The sequence below is a fragment of the Nothobranchius furzeri genome, chromosome 5, assembly GCF_043380555.1.
Source record: "Nothobranchius furzeri strain GRZ-AD chromosome 5, NfurGRZ-RIMD1, whole genome shotgun sequence".
Lineage (NCBI taxonomy): Eukaryota > Metazoa > Chordata > Actinopteri > Cyprinodontiformes > Nothobranchiidae > Nothobranchius > Nothobranchius furzeri.
This window is the reverse complement of record NC_091745.1, coordinates 44,997,266-45,015,902: the sequence shown is the minus strand read 5'-3', so window position 1 is coordinate 45,015,902 and position 18,637 is coordinate 44,997,266. Positions and strand designations below refer to the sequence as shown.

The 18,637-nt window shown below is 46.3% G+C and overlaps 1 protein-coding gene across 4 annotated transcripts in view; it reads right to left on the bottom strand.

Moving 5' to 3' along the window:
- adcy2a (adenylate cyclase 2a) overlaps positions 1-18,637 on the bottom strand; it is a 90,499-nt gene that overhangs the window by 50,956 nt on the left and 20,906 nt on the right. The gene's annotated exons all lie outside the window — the stretch shown is intronic.

The window sequence follows — 18,637 nt, the reverse complement described above, 5'->3', positions numbered from 1 at the left end:
CACACACCTCGCTTCTGATTAGCTAACAGAAAGTGTTACGCCATGTTGCAAAGTCACAATCACCAAGACACACTCTGCTCTCTTTCCTCACTGCAAAAAATAAATAAATAAATGAGCAGGAGCAACAAAGAATAAAGAATTAATGTCCATGCAAAAATACTTAAGACTGATATGAATATCAGGCTGTGCTAAAATGTTTTTATACAGTATTTATTTGAAGTGTGTTTACAAAATATGTGGAGTTTCTGCTGTATTTATCCATCTTCCACGGAAATTTTATTTCCCCATTTTCAGATGACGATGTAACTAAGGTGATTCACCAGGATCTTTTTCACCACAGACGAAGACCCAAAAATATTCTTCAGATTTCTAAATAGACAAGACAGCTTCATTTATATAGCACATTTCCTACACAAAGGCAACTCAATGTGCTTAAATAGCTGTTCTAATGTTTTAAGCATTACATATATCAGTCTGGATTTTTGTTTTGTTAAACTTGAAATTGTTTGTCGACTCAGTCACTCTCAAACGTGCTCATATGCAAATGCTGCTGCTTGTGAACCTATACTCTTTTTTTAATGGCTGTAGGGCAAACACGTTGCAGATTGTTGCAGCAGGGCAGTGGTTCCCAACCTCTTTTCCATGAGGACTCCCTTGCTTGTGTCCGAGACGAAAGAGGGTCTCCTCCCCGCAAACACACATTAAAAGTCCAATAATTACAAATTTTTCAATTTATCAATGTATTTACAGCTAGACGTGAAAGCTCACCTATAGAATTAATTTATGTAAAAATATGAAAACCAACTGCAAAAGAAAATAAAAATAAGCCTTTAATTAAAAAAAATGTGTGAAGCTAGATGGCTTTTTCTATCTGGAAATTATTTGACCAAACTTTAATACAAATTTTGCTTTAATGCAATTCACAAAAATCAAATTTTGTTGAAACTCCTCTTCTGGGGCATAATTTCCTTCTCTGGTATTAACAGCATTTGTAATTTAAAAACTTCCCAGAATGATTTAATGTTTTTACTAAATCTGTCTCCTGGGTCCACTAGCAGAGAGGAATACAAGGCCAGGATATGTTACTGTGAGTCATCTGTTGGCCCATGCTGCCAAGTCCATTCCTGTGGTTAAGAAGGTAACAGTCTGATTGGCGAGCTAAACCTGAAACATCATGATTTGTCCGTTTCCACGTACAGTAATGTCTTTTCCATCATGCAGTGGCAGCACCCATCTGAGTTATTGTGAGGGAGGCGACACCACAGTGTGATGATCTTATTCAGCTTTCATGACCCAGCAGCCATGCTGCTCTCTGTTATTATCACACGTGTGAACTGAGAATGTCCTTTCTTCACAATGAAGCGACTGAGATAAACTCGCATGTCTGCTTTTAGGAAACATTTTTTAATCTAATATTTTACTAATTTATAGGGTCAACCCTTAATGTCTGTAACCTTTATGCTCAAATCTGTAAACCGCAGTAGCAGAGTGACAAAAATAAAATTTCCATCCATTTTCCTTTGCTTATCTGGTGCTGGGACGCGGGGGCAGTAGCCTAAACAGCCACTTGGGCCAGCTCCTCGCAAGGGAATTCCAAGGCGTTCCCTGGCCAGCCAAGAAACATAGTCCCTCTGGCGTGTCCTGGGTCTTCCTTTAGGTCTTTCCCCGGTTGGATGTGCCCGGAAAGCTTCACCAGGGAGGCGTCCAGGAGGCATCGTAACCAATGCCCTAGCCACCTCAACTGGATCCTCTCGATGTGGAGGAGCAGCAGGTCTACTACGAGCCCCTCCTGGATGACCAAGCTTCTCACTCTATCTCTAAAGCAGAGCCCAGACACCCTGTGGAGAAAAGTAATTTAAGCCGCTTTTATCCGTGTTCTCTTTCTTTTGGTCACTAGCCAAAGCCCGTGACCATGGGAGAGGGTAGGAACGTAGATTGACTGGTATATTGAGAGCTTTGCCTTCAGGCTCCGCTCTCCACCACGACAGATCGATAACGCCTTATTAATGCAGACGCAGCATGAATCTGCCTGTCGATCTTGCACTCCAGCTTTCCCTCACTCTTGAACAAGACCCCGAGATACTTAAACTCCTCCACTTTTGGGCAGAAGCTCATCCCTGACCCGGAGAAGGCATTCTAACCTTTTCCGACTCAAGACCATGGTCTCCGATTTAGAGGAGCTGGATCTCATCCCAGCTGCTTCACACTCTGCTATGAAGCAAATCCCCTTAACACCGTGGTTGTGCCTGGATGTCCTGTCTATAAAAGTTATGAACTGAATCGGTGACAAAGAGCAACCCAACTCTCATCAGAAACGAGCCCAAATTACTGCCGTTAAGGCGGACCAAGCTCAGACACTGGTCATACAGGGACCTAAGTGCCTATCAGAGGGTCTAGTACCCCATACATAAAATTTTACTCCAACACCTGCTGTGGTTTCCTGCTGAACAGCATCATCTTCAAACACTAATACACCATTATGCATGCATTGTTTTATCCTCTAAATTCAGGAAAAATTTGCATTTTCCAGCTAACAAGACATTCACTTGTGTTTATTGACAGAAACAACATAACTACTAAAGCTGTCATTAAACAACATGTAAGCTCATATATAAACAATACATCTATGTGAAGCACCCGTGGATGATGTCTTGCTGTTTTTCTTTGACTATGATCACAAGAGTGGGCAAAATATTCTCAAGTTACAGGACATATTGGGCTGAGACTACAGAGAATAAACTCAATGCTGTTCTTGATAAAAGAGCACATTTACACATTGAGAGCAGGCATATGGAATGCTCAATCTGTGTACCTATCTTGCTTTTTTATTTGACAAAAGCAAACACCATGGCCAGAGGCCAAGTACATGAGTGTGGTTTGCTGGCTGAGCTCATGCTCATGCCTATTCACTGTATCTAGGGCAGATGTTCCCTCTTATGGTCTAATGATTTATCTTTTTATTTCTTCTCTGCGCATGTCCAGACACTGAAATAAGACAGAAAAGAAAGCTACTTTTGCTAAATACAAAAGCATACTATGCCCAAATCTGTATTTATTTGTTCCTGGTCATCTAATTTCAAAAGAGAATCTGATAAACATTCAGATTATTATGTTACATGATAGCGTAAAGTCCAGAGTTCAGACGAGTACACTGAATAAATAAAAAGCATGACAAAATGTGCCGTCATCATCATGAGGTGCTTTATGAAAAGGCTTCAAGCAGCACATATTTTACACAGTATTAGTCAAATGTAACACCTAAAACAACTTTTTGAATTTATAATCTCTTTAGAAGCCAATTTGCTCTTTATTGATAAGAATGTAAATTTAAAAAGGCAAATTTACTAATTAAAGTTCACATGTGTGTTGAGGGTCTGACCTCATGAGGAAATTACTATGCAGTGATTTTCTCCAAAATGACTGTGCTTAAATTGCTCTGAAAAGCAAATAATCACATCAGCGCCAAGAAACTTCATTTCCCATGATGCTTTGCACACGGAAGCATTGTGATGACGTCACCGCCTAGTACCAGAAACACGTTCTGCGCATGTGCGGGAAGCCGTGGAGCTTTTCCCGCGAACTAAGACCATAAATCTTCAGCAGAGACAAAGAATCCTCGTTCTTTTGCCCAGGATACCTGGCGGTAAGGACACGCTTATCGAACGCTCCGATTCCCTTGAGCACGCGGAAGCTCTAAGTGCACAAGTGGAGCCCACGGAACTGCTGGAAACTAAACTGCAAGCCCATCAGATCTGCTCGTTTCTGCTCCCCTCCAGCTGATGTTTGAGGACACAGAACTGCGGAGGAAAGCAACAACTCCATCAAGCACGCTGTAAGTTATAACTCAGCACAGAAAGAAACTTTGCTGTCTCTGTCCAGCCCGTGGAGAAACACTCGTGGAGGTAAACAACGGAGAAAGCATCAAACCGACGGACGACGCCAAACTGCGGAGAAACACGGAGAACCGTCAAATCAAAACAGTGAGGGACGCTTCACTGTTCTGGTGATCAGAAACTCATCTCTTTCTCTCATTCTTTCCTTCTCCCGTTTCCTCTATAGTCTCAAATAAGCAATAAACCGCGTCTATTGCTTAAAAAGTAGCTTCGTGTTTTCCTCTTTCGTCCCAAACACGTCCGTCGGGTCATTTTGAAAGAATAAACTGCTTATTGATCATTGTTTGGTATCTTAAAATGGTTTCTGTCATGGCCAGGCTGAAACTAAAAGATATTAATTTGTGATTAATCTTTTGTGTTGTTTCATGATCTTTTGAAATGTTTTGAGTGATTTAAGGTTAAGTTACTACTGATTCTAAGTGCTTTGGAAGTTAAAGTGCAAGTTGCCACCCACACTTTAGCCAGACAAAGGGGTCAGCCATCTTGTATTCAAGACTCCATTTTGAATCCATACACACGCACACACACACACACACACACACACACATACACACTACTCCTTTGTGAGAACAAAGGACCCCATTCATACATCCTCCATCACATGCAAACACATCCATCTTCAGTCATATCACACGGTTATTATTCATCTATTCCACTGTTTATTCATTTGACAAATTGTTAATTAAATGTTATAAAATTCAGATTTTTGTGTCCAGTAGCTTTGTTGTGTCGAAGAGAAGTCTCTGCTCCAAGGATTCTACGAACTTCAAGAAAGACTGATAAGAGTTTTGGATTCAATTTTTCCCCGGAAAAAGGGGAATGGTGCCCCGTATATCTAAGAATATCTTAATTAATTAATAAATCAGTAAATATTCCCATATTTACAGAATTTATTGAAGAATCCAAAAGTAAGTTGAAGCTTACTAATTGTTCGCTCCTAATAACCCCAACATTTTATTGGTGCGGCCGTGTGAGGCTTGGATACACAGAGATTTCTATCCGGCACAAACAAACAAATAAATCCAAAGAGCTTGAATTAAAAATAATCCGTTGTTCAGCCTTGAACCAGCAACAGAGTGGTGCTGATTTCGCTGAGCAGGAAGCTGCATCGAACTCTCACCAGTAACTCAGTGCTTCTTTAAAGGTGCAACGTGTAAATTAATTCTGGTTGACCTTTTAGGTTAAAATTCAGCTTTTCCTTAAAGGTGCAACGTGTAATTAATTCTGGCTAACCTTTTAGGTTAAAATTCAGCTTTTCCTTAAAGGTGCAACGTGTAATTAATTCTGGCTAACCTTTTAGGTTAAAATTCAGTTTTTCCTTAAAGGTGCAACGTGTAATTAATTCTGGCTAACCTTTTAGGTTAAAATTCAGTTCTTCATTAAAGGTGCAGTGTGTAAGTAATTCTGACTAACCCTTTTAGGCTAAAATTAACTGCTAATTTAGCGACTTTAACTCACAGTGGCTATTATAACTAACTGAAACCTTCACTCAAAGACTGATAACACATTGTTTGCTAATATTCTGAAGGAATAACTAGCATATTTAACACTGCAAGTGTTGTAAGACGTTGCTACGGCAACGCACCAGCTTTTGCTAAAATACTGAAAGGGATAGTATTTTAGGCGTTAGTCACGGCATTCCGTGCAATCTTAAAACGCTAAAACCTGTGCGCACAAAGGTTAATTTAGTGTTTTTCTGCTACAAAGCTAGCAGTTGCTGCCAAAAGGTGCAGTTTGAGCTATCTGCAGAAGCTCTACTAGGCTATTTTTGGTTCGGTTGTTAAAATGGAGGGACAGAGTAGTGAACTGACCAACTCCCAGCAACCAGGTGGCGCTGCGGCCCACGACTATGAACCTGGCCTACTTTCTGGACAAATATTGTCCAAACTGGTCGCGGTTGCTCGAGAACCCGACTACCCTTCTAGGGATTTCACTGAAGAACAGCGTAGCGTCGAGCTAGAAGCTGTAATCGATCAAATAGAAAACCCGGATGGTACAAAACCAATCCAGGTTCACTTAGCTAAGTTAGCCCTGATCCTCTATCAGAGAGGACTCCAACGTGGTCAGAAGATCATGAACCTCCAGAGTATGCTAGCTGAAAAACAGCGAAATGGAAGGCTGATCGAGGAAGACGACACCCGCACCGATTCTGGGGAAGATGGGGAGGAGACCCCGCCCCCCTCTGCTGATGACAACAGACAGTGGGAAGGGGGGAAACACCAGGACTCTCTGGACGGACGCACGCCGCAGGGGAGAGATGAAGCTCATCTGTTCCAACCTTCGGCCCCGTTCCCTACACACACTATAGGGCATTCAGGACCACCTAGGGGCCGAGAGCAGTTCACCCTCGAATCCCAGGTTGGACCCTCATCTTCACGGCCTTCTCAATCAGTGAGAAGTCGACCAGCTGAGCGGCACCTCTATTTAGACCGCTCCCCCTGTCCACGAAGGGTGCAAGGTGCCGATTGGGGTTATGCACCCCAAGCTGCACCTCAACCATCCACCCATCCTAGCTACTCCGGTATTCGGCATGCCGATAACCAGCTGCATGACCAAGCATCATACGCCAGTCCGTACCCGGACAGAGCATATTACGCAGAAGCCCCAGTTGAAAGACGCAGGCTGCACTACGCAGACGTGCCCCGGGAGGAGGACCTCCCAAGACACCCACGTGACGTGCCAGCAGCCCGCCACAACATGCCGAACCCCGATTTGGGCCCCAGGAGTCAACATTGGGAGCCCAGAGCACACCAGCGATATCCAGCGCCTTCTGAGACAGACCGTGGGTCAGAGTCAGAGGATGACGCGCCGTACCGTGAGTCAGGGCTCCGTGTACGTCAACTTGAATCGCTAGCTAAAGACATAGAACGCTTTGATCCTAACACCAATGAATCCAATGTCGACGATTATCTCAGGGAGATAGAACGTTGTCTGCTTGATCTTCCAGCACCCTCTTCAAGGGAAAAGCTCAAGCTAATTTGGAAAACCACATCTAGAACGGTGCACGGTTTCATGGAAACTCTACCACCTGACATTCGAGATCGGTACTCCTCGCTCTGCCGAGCGTTGAGGGATGAATACGCCACGTATGCAGACTCTGCGTCAGCTACAATGGGGGCCTTCTCCATCAAACACGGGAGAAACGAACCCCCCAGAGAGTATTATCGCCGACTCAAAAGTGCTTATTTCCAAGGTCGAAACGGCCCTGGGCTCGAGGAAGACCCTGCCTTCAGATCCCTGTTCATTCACAACCTGCACGAGTGTGTTCGCTCCGAAGTCTCAATGTATTGTCGGATAAAAAAACTGACAACTCAGGAGATTAGGAGATACGCTCAACAGGCTTGGGAAGCCGGCGGAAAGCCTCAAAAGCCTGATGCACATCACCGCGTCATGCACCTAGCTCCCGACGCCGAGCCGCGTTTGGAGCTCGAAGGCACAGAAGCTCCACCCACTAAGCCAAAATCTGCTAAACCTAGACCTGTTAAACCGCGAGAGCAGTCCCAATCTCCTCAACAGGGGAAGGGGGGTGCTAATCGGCCGCCTAGGTCTGGACAATCAGACAGGAAGTGGCCCAACCAAAACCAACGGCAAGCAGGTCGGAACAGTGGAAGGTTTAAGGAGCGCCGCCCACAGGTAGGTCCCGAACACAAGTCCGCAGGTGAGTACTTGACCAAAGCCGACCTCCAGGAGATGTTTCAGCAGTTCCTAGCTAAACAGAAGGAACAGCTGAGATCTGCAGATGAGACCCCTGCACCAAAGTCTGCTTCTAAGAAGCCAGACCCAGAGCCAACGTCCGCATGACTAGGCGTGGCTCAACCTCCCAGCGTGGCCAGGACCTACCTGATCAGCTGGGGGAACACTACTGGTAGATCACAGGAGTCTCCTGAAATCTACCCCCCAGAGAAACCTGATGCTAAATTTCTGAAGTTCCTTGGTGACTTAACAAACCATGATCATGCTCGCCGTTTGTACTGTAGCACCAACGTAGGTGGGTGCATACAGGTTGATGCTCTGCTGGATACCGGCTCAGAAATCACCCTGATGTGCTCCACATTGTTCCATCGCGTGTCTGACACCATGCGGTCACTCGGGAAACCAGTCCAGGTTGAACCTTGTGACCTGAAAATCACCAGCTACACCCAGACCCGGGAGTGTATCACTCACCGGGCGTGGCTGGATATCACCTTCCAAGACATGACTCTGGTTCACCCGTTTTATGTCTGCCAGCTAGACACTGAACCACTTCTCATTGGTCAGGACCTGCTTGAACGTCTAGCTCCCCTCATCGACTGCCAGAAGGGTCAACTGTGGGCCCAGGTGGACACACCTAAGCCCTGGAACCCAGATAGCAGCCGACCATCCTCCATTCTTGAGGTCAGCATAAGTGAGCCGCAAAACCCTTGTTCCAAGGTCATGCCCCTCCCTACGGCTCCCACAGACGATGACCGCCTGCAAAGGCATGAAACCGCTCCTGGAACTCCTCTCCGCACACATTCATCTTTTCTCTGCTCGCTGAAGAACGTCAGCCTGCAGCCATATGCACCACACATAGTTGGTGGTCTTACCATCAACTGCACCCACATCTCAGATGCTCGCCTTGCTCTTTGGTCTGAAAAGTCAGCCATCAGCCAGCAGACGTTTGAACACCTGCGTCAGAAGGACCCCCTTTTGGTCAGTGTGACACGTAGCCATCGGCTCTTGTCACCTACTTGGCCGCAGAGGCTCCTGAAAGCGCCAGAGGTCTGCTCTCTGACTATCCAACTTGGAGCAAGACAGCTCACACATACATTCAGCATCATACCACAGCTTGATCCACCTGCACTCATTGGAGCAGATCTGCTGGTCCGACTCGGTGCCCAGCTGGACACTTGCAATCAAGTCCTTTGGGCCCGGGCCACACCATCCTCTGAGCCCCGCTCAGAAGGCCCTGAACACTTGCTGTCCGGTCAGACCATTCCACAGGCCTGCCGTGCAGTGGTTGAAGCCAGCACGGTTCTGCCCCCATTGGTCAAAGGGGTGCCTGTTCGTCTGACTCTGATGAAGCATCAGAAGCTGCCAGGCACACAGGCCTTCTTCCAGCCATCACCGCACTTCTTGGAGCTCAACTTAGCCGTCTGTGGCACGCCACTCTTGGAGCTGAACAATCGTTCTGCCTACTTGTTGGTCGAAAATCCGACCCGGAGTCCTATCCACATGCCGGCAGGAAAGCCCTTGGGCATGCTGATAGATAGCTCATTCCATGACTTCGAACTGTCAGTCCCCGTGATCGGACAACTTCCGTTGTTCTTGAACGACAGACAGGTTGGTGTAGACACATTCAGTACTTTCCCTTCACAAATGATTACCATCAAGCGGCATGAAGCCCTTCCTGAGGAACCCATTTGCAGTGCAACCTTAGATACTGACAGCGGTCAGTGTCTAACGGTTTTTGCAATAAATACTCAACCCTCTGAGTCACCGGCTGAAAGCCCGGAACACCAGAGACCCTCCTCCTCTGAACCTTATGACGGCTTCGAGGCCGAAGTCAGCCAGCAGCTTGACAAAGTGGATGCGCTGGAGTCAGAGGAGCAGAGAGCAGCGCTTAGAAGCCTGTTCTATGAGTTTCAGTCCATCTTATCCAGGGACTCCCTGGACTGTGGACTCACAAACCTGCACACGGTTCGCATTCCGACGAACCCGAATGCCCCTCCTATTTTTGTACGTCAGTACAAGATTCCCCTCGCTGCTTATGAGTCGATCCAGGAGATCCTCGAACAGCTGAAGGAGAAAAACATCATCAGAGAGTGTAACTCCACTTACAACTCTCCCATCTGGCCGGTTCTGAAACCGACTGGGAAATGGCGTCTCACCATAGACTATCGTGCACTGAACAAACAAGTACCTCTCTCCAGGTGGCCTATGATCCATTTAGATCAGGAGCTAGCCAGAGTCAGAGATGCTCGTTTCTTCTCTACGGTTGACGTAGCCAACGGCTTCTGGACCATGAAGGTTGAGCCGGCGGACCAGTATAAACTGGCTCTCTCCTTTGGAAATCGCCAATATACTTGGATTCGCTGCCCCTTTGGCTACTCTAACTCACCTGCCGAGTTCAACATCTTCCTCCACAAAGCCATGTCAGATGCTGCTTCCAGAGGGAACCTCATATATGTCGATGACATCTTGATGAGGAGTCGAACCTTCGAGGAGCACCCGGCCGAACTCCGTCACGTGCTGCAACAGCTCGCTGACGCCGGAGCTAAATTGGCGATTCTCAAGGGACAGTGGTGTCGAACCAAAGTGGAGTATGTTGGACTGCTGGTTGGCCCTAATGGAGTCGAGCCCCAAGCGGGACGCATTAGAGCCATTCAGGACATCAAAGCCCCAGCTAATCTGACTGAACTCAGGAGCTTCCTCGGAGTCTGCAACTACTCCAGACAGTTCATTGAGGAGTACGCTGAAACAGCGAGGCCCCTCACTGAGCTGCTTCGGAACGACACACCTTTCGTGTGGGACAGACCCCAAGAACTCTCCTTCCAGTTCCTAAAACAGAAGTTGGCGTCCGCACCCTGTCTGGCTTACCCAGACAAGGATAAAGAGTTCTACATAGAGGCTACTTTCTCCTCTCACTGCCTGAGCGCTGCTTTGAAGCAGAAACACGATCAGGACATGAGAGTTGTGGCATACGCCAGCAAGCCTCTGAGCAAGGTGGAACTCCAGTTCTCAGACTGCGAGAGAGCTCTCCTCTCTACAGTCTGGGCCGTCGAACACTTTCGTAGTTACATCGGTGGACAGAAAGTGATCATTGAAATGTGTCATCAGCCTGTCACCTTCCTAAACAGCCAGCGTCTGCGCGAAGGAAGAGTGTCAAACAGCCGCATTGCGACGTGGATGATGGTGCTCCAAGGATATAACATTGAGGTCAAGTATGGTCAGAACACCAAGCTAGCGCTAGGACAAGGGCTAGCAGGCTGCCAGCACTGTGACTCTGACTCCGTCATGGGCCCCCTGGACACACCTGCCGCAGTCTACCCAACCGCATCCAATCATCGCTACTTTGATGAGAATGTTTGCCAAGGGCTTCCGAAAGTTTACACTGACGGATGTGCCTATCTTCACGAAGGCCAGCTCCGTGCTGGGGTTGGAGTCGTTTGGGTGGACTGTGACACTAAGCAACCAAATCACTACCGGTTGGGCCAAAAGTCTAGTCAGTACGCCGAAATTGCTGCAGTGTTGATAACCCTCCAGCAGGCGGCAGCCTTGGACATCACTCAAATCGTCCTTTGCTCTGATTCAAACTACGCTAGACACAGCTTCATCTCTCACTTCCCCATGTGGAAGGAGAACCACATGAAAAACGCCAGGAACAGAGACGTGAAACACTCGGAGTTATTCCTAGCGTGTGATCTGCTCACCACTGAGAAAGGCATAATGGTCTACTGGAAAAAGGTCAAAGGTCACTCCAGGACCCTAGGTCCAGAGAAAGATGGTAATGACGAAGCTGACCGCCTTGCTAAGCTCGGTGCTGACCAGGGAACCTGCTGGGAATTCAAAGACGAGTGGCTTCCACCCAAGGCCGTTCACAAGGTCTGCGCGATTACTCGTCGCCATGCTAAACAGGCAGACGAACCTCGGACCGTTGAGGTACCAGTGTTTCTAGGCAGACAACCACAGGACGTGGACCTAGTCACCATGCAGGAACAAGATCCTGACCTGAAGCTCATCCGCGAGCTTCTCCAAAAGGGCCCGATGTCTAAACAACCATCACCACCTATTGGTGCAAGCCAAGATTTGGTAAACCTGCATCGTCAACTCACGCACCTGAAACTACAAAACGATTTGTTAGTTTACATGCGTGACGATCACAGCCCGCCGCGCTGGGTTTTTCCACTCGACCACAGAGGAGTGATGCTTGCCTACGCCCACGACACTCCGGTTGGAGGTCACCGCGGAGCAAAAGCTACCCTCGCGTCACTGACAGAAGTAGCATATTGGCCGTCGATGTCCAAGGACGTACACAGCTATGTCCAAGGCTGCCTCATCTGTGCCCAGTTTCAACCCTCCCAGCCGCTTGCTAGAGCACCACTGCAACGCAGGGGAATAACCTTCCCTTGGTCCCACCTGCAGATCGACTGGGTTGGACCGGTTCCCAAATCGGCAAGAGGAAACAAATATATGCTAACTGTAACTTGCAGTTTCACAAAGTGGGTTGAGTGCCTTCCAGCACCACACGATACAGCCGTCACAACCGCTGTACTGCTGATTAACCACGTTTTCAGTCGATGGGGACTTCCACTCTGCATTGACTCTGACCGAGGAACTCATTTCACATCCAGTGTAATGACGTCCCTGTTTGAACTTCTGGGAGTGGAAGTGAGATTCCACCTTCCCTATCACCCACAGTCATCCGGACAGGTCGAACGGATGAACCGCACGGTCGTCTCTATGCTCAAAAAGTACGTCTGCTCCACTGGGAAGGACTGGGACGTCAAGCTCCCTCTGGTCCTGATGGCCATACGGTCCACTCCACAGCAATCCACGGGGGTTACGCCCTTTGAGATGATGACCGGCAGACTGATGACTCTACCACTGCACCTCCTGTATCACCCAGAGGATGTCAGTGTTGCCACTGCCTATACCGCTCATCAGTATGTGGCAGACTTGAAAACACACCTCAGAGCTACGTTCGCGCACGCTCAGAAGAAACTGGAGACCAACGTAGAAGGCGCTAAGGCCTACTACGACCAAAAGACAACCAGCCGCGAATACGAGGTGGGTGACAAAGTATTCTACTTTCGGTTCGCCCAACCGGCACGCAAAGCTAAGAAGTTCCTGCCCTGCTGGTCAGGACCATTTGAGATCGTGGCAAAACTCTCTCCAGTTGCATACAGGTTACGCATCACCAAAGCGAGACAGGAGCCTGTCTACAAATGGGTGCATGCAAACCAAATCAAACCCTACGTCAAACCATCCCCGCGGGTACAGAGACCAGACTCCCCGCAGGAGGTAGACGTAGTCTCGACATAGTTCTATGCATGGAAATGGAAAGGGGGGGAAAGTGCACGTTTAACCCACTAACATGTACTAACCGACAAAGAACCAGGCCCCCCGCCGTCACTTTCACTAACCAAGAGTAACTCCTCCTAGACCTCTAACAGGAAGTACCTACTAAAACCTTACAGGGTACTTTGGAACCTACATTCTGCTCTGATTAATGAATCTCTACGTGCAATCAAGACTTTGTCTGAAACCATACATCAGGATATTGTGTACACACGAGTGGTGAGAGATTTGATGCAGGACCTGCTCAGGAAAGTAAGTTCCACGCTGACAGCTTGGTTGAAAGTCGTATTTCCCCGTACTTGGTACCACTGGACCTGCTCAAAGTTAGCTTGACAGCTGCTACCCCTCTACTGTGCACCTTTCACAAATCCACCTAGCGTACAGCCTAGGTAGTGCAATTCCCATTCACGTTGATGCAGAAAATTAGAACTCGGTTTCCTGTTAAATGTTCCCATAATTGAGACACCTCACATCTATAGGTTTAGGTCGATGCTAACATTGGTATTTGAAAGGACGGTAGGCATTTCCACCTTGAACTAGAAACCTGGCACTCCATCATCTCAACCTCGAACAGCATGACTCAGAGATTGAGATCATGGACGCTTTCCAGGGTTATGACTTTGCCTTCGATTTAGAAATTGACCAACAATTACTGATTGAAGGAACCAAACTCGTTAAGTTCACACAAACCCCGCGTGAACTTACTTTGACGCTACATTGACACAGATTATACCACCTTAATCTGCACATTGGTCGCCCTGGGGATGGGATGGCTCATCACGGCCGTGATTGCTTATTCCGCCTACAGGCGTGTTAAGAAACTCCAAGATAAGATGCACTTGCTCACCTACGGTGTGCCTCGTAACCGCGTTCGGGGAGACTCCAAGCGTGAATGTACCACACCTGTCTAAAGGGGGTGAGCAACATTTTCTTTGTTATTCTGTAAACCTAAGAGTAGTTCTCAATTTAGTCTACCTCACATTTTTATCTGAGTGTTGCATTATGTCACATTCTTTATAAGCTACACACTGAATGTATGACCTAAGAATGTATTTTATGAGACCTCAAGGTTGCTATGAATTTTCTTGGATGTTATATGTTACATGTTTTTTTTTGGGGTTTTCTGTATTTTTTGTTTCTTACTTGGTCACATATTGACTAGTGGTTATGTGCCGGCCCAGCTCAGTCTGTCAATGACTCTGTCTGACACACCAGCACATTGTAGTACCTCTTAGTTTTATGGTCCTTGTTTTAGCCCAAAGACTGTCCTGATCCACCCTTTGGACCAAAAAGGGGGGAATCTTGGGACCACATAGGTCAATGCGCGTTTGCGAACTATGGACCTCGTACATCACCGCGTGCTCCATAAACTGAACTGTATGGCCGGCGGTGAGATGCCTTTGTGTCCACTCGTGGAGTTAACCGCCCACCGACCTTCCTCCTTCTACACTACTACCTCTCGCATGGACGACATCATCATTGCGTACCACCTGCGTGAGTGGCTTCTTCTCGTTATGCGCGTTGGGGACTATCCCGTTTCCTATCCTCTTTGTGCCTGACAAAGACAAAGACCAAAGGCGCCAGGATCCAAGACAAAGACCAAAGACAAAGGCGTCCAAGGAGACCAACGTCCTAAGGGACAAACCCACCTGTGCTTCCGACAATCAAGTCGACCTACGTTCATGAGGAACAAACCCATCTGTGCTTCCGACGATCGAGCTTTGGGCGCGATCCCCGAAACCAAAAGGGGGAATGTTGAGGGTCTGACCTCATGAGGAAATTACTATGCAGTGATTTTCTCCAAAATGACTGTGCTTAAATTGCTCTGAAAAGCAAATAATCACATCAGCGCCAAGAAACTTCATTTCCCATGATGCTTTGCACACGGAAGCATTGTGATGACGTCACCGCCTAGTACCAGAAACACGTTCTGCGCATGTGCGGGAAGCCGTGGAGCTTTTCCCGCGAACTAAGACCATAAATCTTCAGCAGAGACAAAGAATCCTCGTTCTTTTGCCCAGGATACCTGGCGGTAAGGACACGCTTATCGAACGCTCCGATTCCCTTGAGCACGCGGAAGCTCTAAGTGCACAAGTGGAGCCCACGGAACTGCTGGAAACTAAACTGCAAGCCCATCAGATCTGCTCGTTTCTGCTCCCCTCCAGCTGATGTTTGAGGACACAGAACTGCGGAGGAAAGCAACAACTCCATCAAGCACGCTGTAAGTTATAACTCAGCACAGAAAGAAACTTTGCTGTCTCTGTCCAGCCCGTGGAGAAACACTCGTGGAGGTAAACAACGGAGAAAGCATCAAACCGACGGACGACGCCAAACTGCGGAGAAACACGGAGAACCGTCAAATCAAAACAGTGAGGGACGCTTCACTGTTCTGGTGATCAGAAACTCATCTCTTTCTCTCATTCTTTCCTTCTCCCGTTTCCTCTATAGTCTCAAATAAGCAATAAACCGCGTCTATTGCTTTAAAAGTAGCTTCGTGTTTTCCTCTTTCGTCCCAAACACGTCCGTCGGGTCATTTTGAAAGAATAAACTGCTTATTGATCATTGTTTGGTATCTTAAAATGGTTTCTGTCATGGCCAGGCTGAAACTAAAAGATATTAATTTGTGATTAATCTTTTGTGTTGTTTCATGATCTTTTGAAATGTTTTGAGTGATTTAAGGTTAAGTTACTACTGATTCTAAGTGCTTTGGAAGTTAAAGTGCAAGTTGCCACCCACACTTTAGCCAGACAAAGGGGTCAGCCATCTTGTATTCAAGACTCCATTTTGAATCCATACACACGCACACACACACACACACACACACACATACACACTACTCCTTTGTGAGAACAAAGGACCCCATTCATACATCCTCCATCACATGCAAACACATCCATCTTCAGTCATATCACACGGTTATTATTCATCTATTCCACTGTTTATTCATTTGACAAATTGTTAATTAAATGTTATAAAATTCAGATTTTTGTGTCCAGTAGCTTTGTTGTGTCGAAGAGAAGTCTCTGCTCCAAGGATTCTACGAACTTCAAGAAAGACTGATAAGAGTTTTGGATTCAATTTTTCCCCGGAAAAAGGGGAATGGTGCCCCGTATATCTAAGAATATCTTAATTAATTAATAAATCAGTAAATATTCCCATATTTACAGAATTTATTGAAGAATCCAAAAGTAAGTTGAAGCTTACTAATTGTTCGCTCCTAATAACCCCTACATGTGTCATTAGTCTGGTGGTACAAAGAAGCATTTGTAGTTTGCTGATGTCCAAAAACCAAAAAACAGCAATTCTCTTGTGTCTGTGACCCGTGCAGGTAAATTCTAATCCACCAATTTTTTTCTTCACTATCAAAGAAGCTAATTAGAATGCAGTGATCAGCAAACATCTTTTTATAGGAAACGCAATGTGATTGCAACAAAACTTTATAATTATGGGCCGACTGTTTTGCATAAACAAATACACTGAGGATTTTGATTAGAGCAGGTGTGTTAAACAGAAAAAAGAAATGTGATGCAGTGTATCATGGTCTATTTCAGCTACTCTAGTGTCAAACACCTGTACACACATTTTATTATAACAAAAAGCAAGTTTTTGAGGCAAGGATGAAAAATGACCAATAAGAGTTGCAACACCGTTCCAAACTCCTAACTCACGATATATAGTGCACAATAAAGTGAGCAATGGAGAATTCGAACACAGCTTTAGATTTATAAAGGCCATTATTGTAGTTTTGCTCAGAGGGAGACAGCTACCCATCATAAACATGCAGGTGAATCTTGCAGGGTTGAGGTTTCATTTATCCCACATGAAAAATAATTTACAGATTATCAGTATAATACGACCGCATAGACGTAGGGTAGCAGATTAGCTTTTAGAATTTACAAGAAATAGATTCCTGGAAAACAAACTGGTGAGATAAGAAGTGTGTGTGTGTGTGTGTGTGTGTGTGTGTGTGTGTGTGTGTGTGTGTGTGTGTGTGTGTGTGTGTGTGTATGTGTGTGTGTGTGTGTGTGTGTGTGTGTGTGTGTGTGTGTGTGTGTGTGTGTGTGTGTGTGTGTGTGTGTGTGTGTGTGTGTGTGTGTGTGGGTGTGTGGGTGGGTGGGTGGGTTGGGGGTTTAATTAGACAATATTAAAGGTAAAACTTTTACTTGAACCCAGAAAGAAAGCTGTGCTCATTCCCAAACGAGTAAATGACAGGGTTTCCCTTACATAGGTGTAGCCGTGGCGGCCTGCCACTGCTGAAATCCCACCGCCACGCCTACAAGATCCCAAGTTTTGTTTTTTTTTTGTGCTGTTTCCCGAAGAAGCAGCGGGAACTACTATGTTGTCGTTTGTGATCACAGCCGGCGGGCAGCAAGGAGGAGCAGGCTGGGCAGGGTGAAGCTACAGCATAAGTTACTGAGTTTAAAATTAGAAAGGTAGCAGTGGATATAATGCTTTTTGGTTTACATGTTTCAATAGCATTAAGATAAATGAGTGTTGACGATCTTGACAGGGTTTCCTCCAGTGCTTATTAGGCCAGGTTTTCCTCCCCCACCAGGCTAAGTATCACTTATTCATGTAAAATGTATTTATGTTTTTCTTGTCTGACTTCAACCGCATCTAATACTGTATTACAGAGTGAGCGCAACATCAACAACTTAAGATCGATGTGTGAGCAGCCTGAGAGGTCGGGTGTTTCATCTGAACCCTTAAAACCTCCAGCAGGCTACGCTGCACCACTGACGTGTTAGCGCGCAGCGCTAACAACTTAGCGACGTGACATGTCTCGGAGAAAGTGTAAAAACACGTTGGACGCTTCTTCTGAAGTGGGAAAATAACACTTCTTCTTAAGCAGAGCATGACGTCCCCTCGGCTCGTTCACGGCCGAGCCGGACTGAGCTCGATAACATTGACCCAGCACAGCCACTGGGTCGTTGGAGCTGCCCCGTGACTGCCTGATTGAAAACCAGCGGGTTTCATCAGACTCGTAAAGTTTTTTGGTTTTGCTGGGGACCCCCTGTATTTTACCGCTCCCTCCTGCAGTCTTCCCCTATTAAAATTTAAAATAATTCTGTAAATTCCGTGTATCAATAGAAAAATCCCTGCCTCTGCCAGCTGCAGTAAATGTAGTTTCCAAATAATAAATAAGAGGTGCATTCATCTATCTCCTTTGATCCGCATTAGTGATATTCTCAGCACCAGAACAGTGAAGCAAAGTAACAGATTCCTGAGTTTGTTATTAGGTGCATCTAACCTGTTCTATTTTTCTCTGAAATGAGATAAAATCAGTGCTTCTATGGGTTGGCTCCACTCTGCACTACAAAATTTTACTTTATTTCGAGACGTGTCATAATTTCTCCCCAAGCCCCCAACCCACACCCCCGGCCGAACCCACCACCACAGCTGGAAAAATTCCTAGGTGAAACACTGAATGAAATATTCATCACACGTAACCACTAAAAAGTATTTGTGAATTCTGTCAGGTACCCCTTAAATAGAAGAGCTTTAATGAATTATTGATAATTTTTAGCACTCAAATTTATATGATTGCTGGGGGGGGGGGGGGGGGGGGGGGGGCGTGATCACATCAAGAGGTGATTTCTAAAAGAAAAATAAAATTGTTGATTCAAAATATTCTTAATCTCTGGTAAATTACAAGAGGTCCTGAGAAGTGGGAGAGGTTTTAAAAGCAATAGGACAGAGTGTGT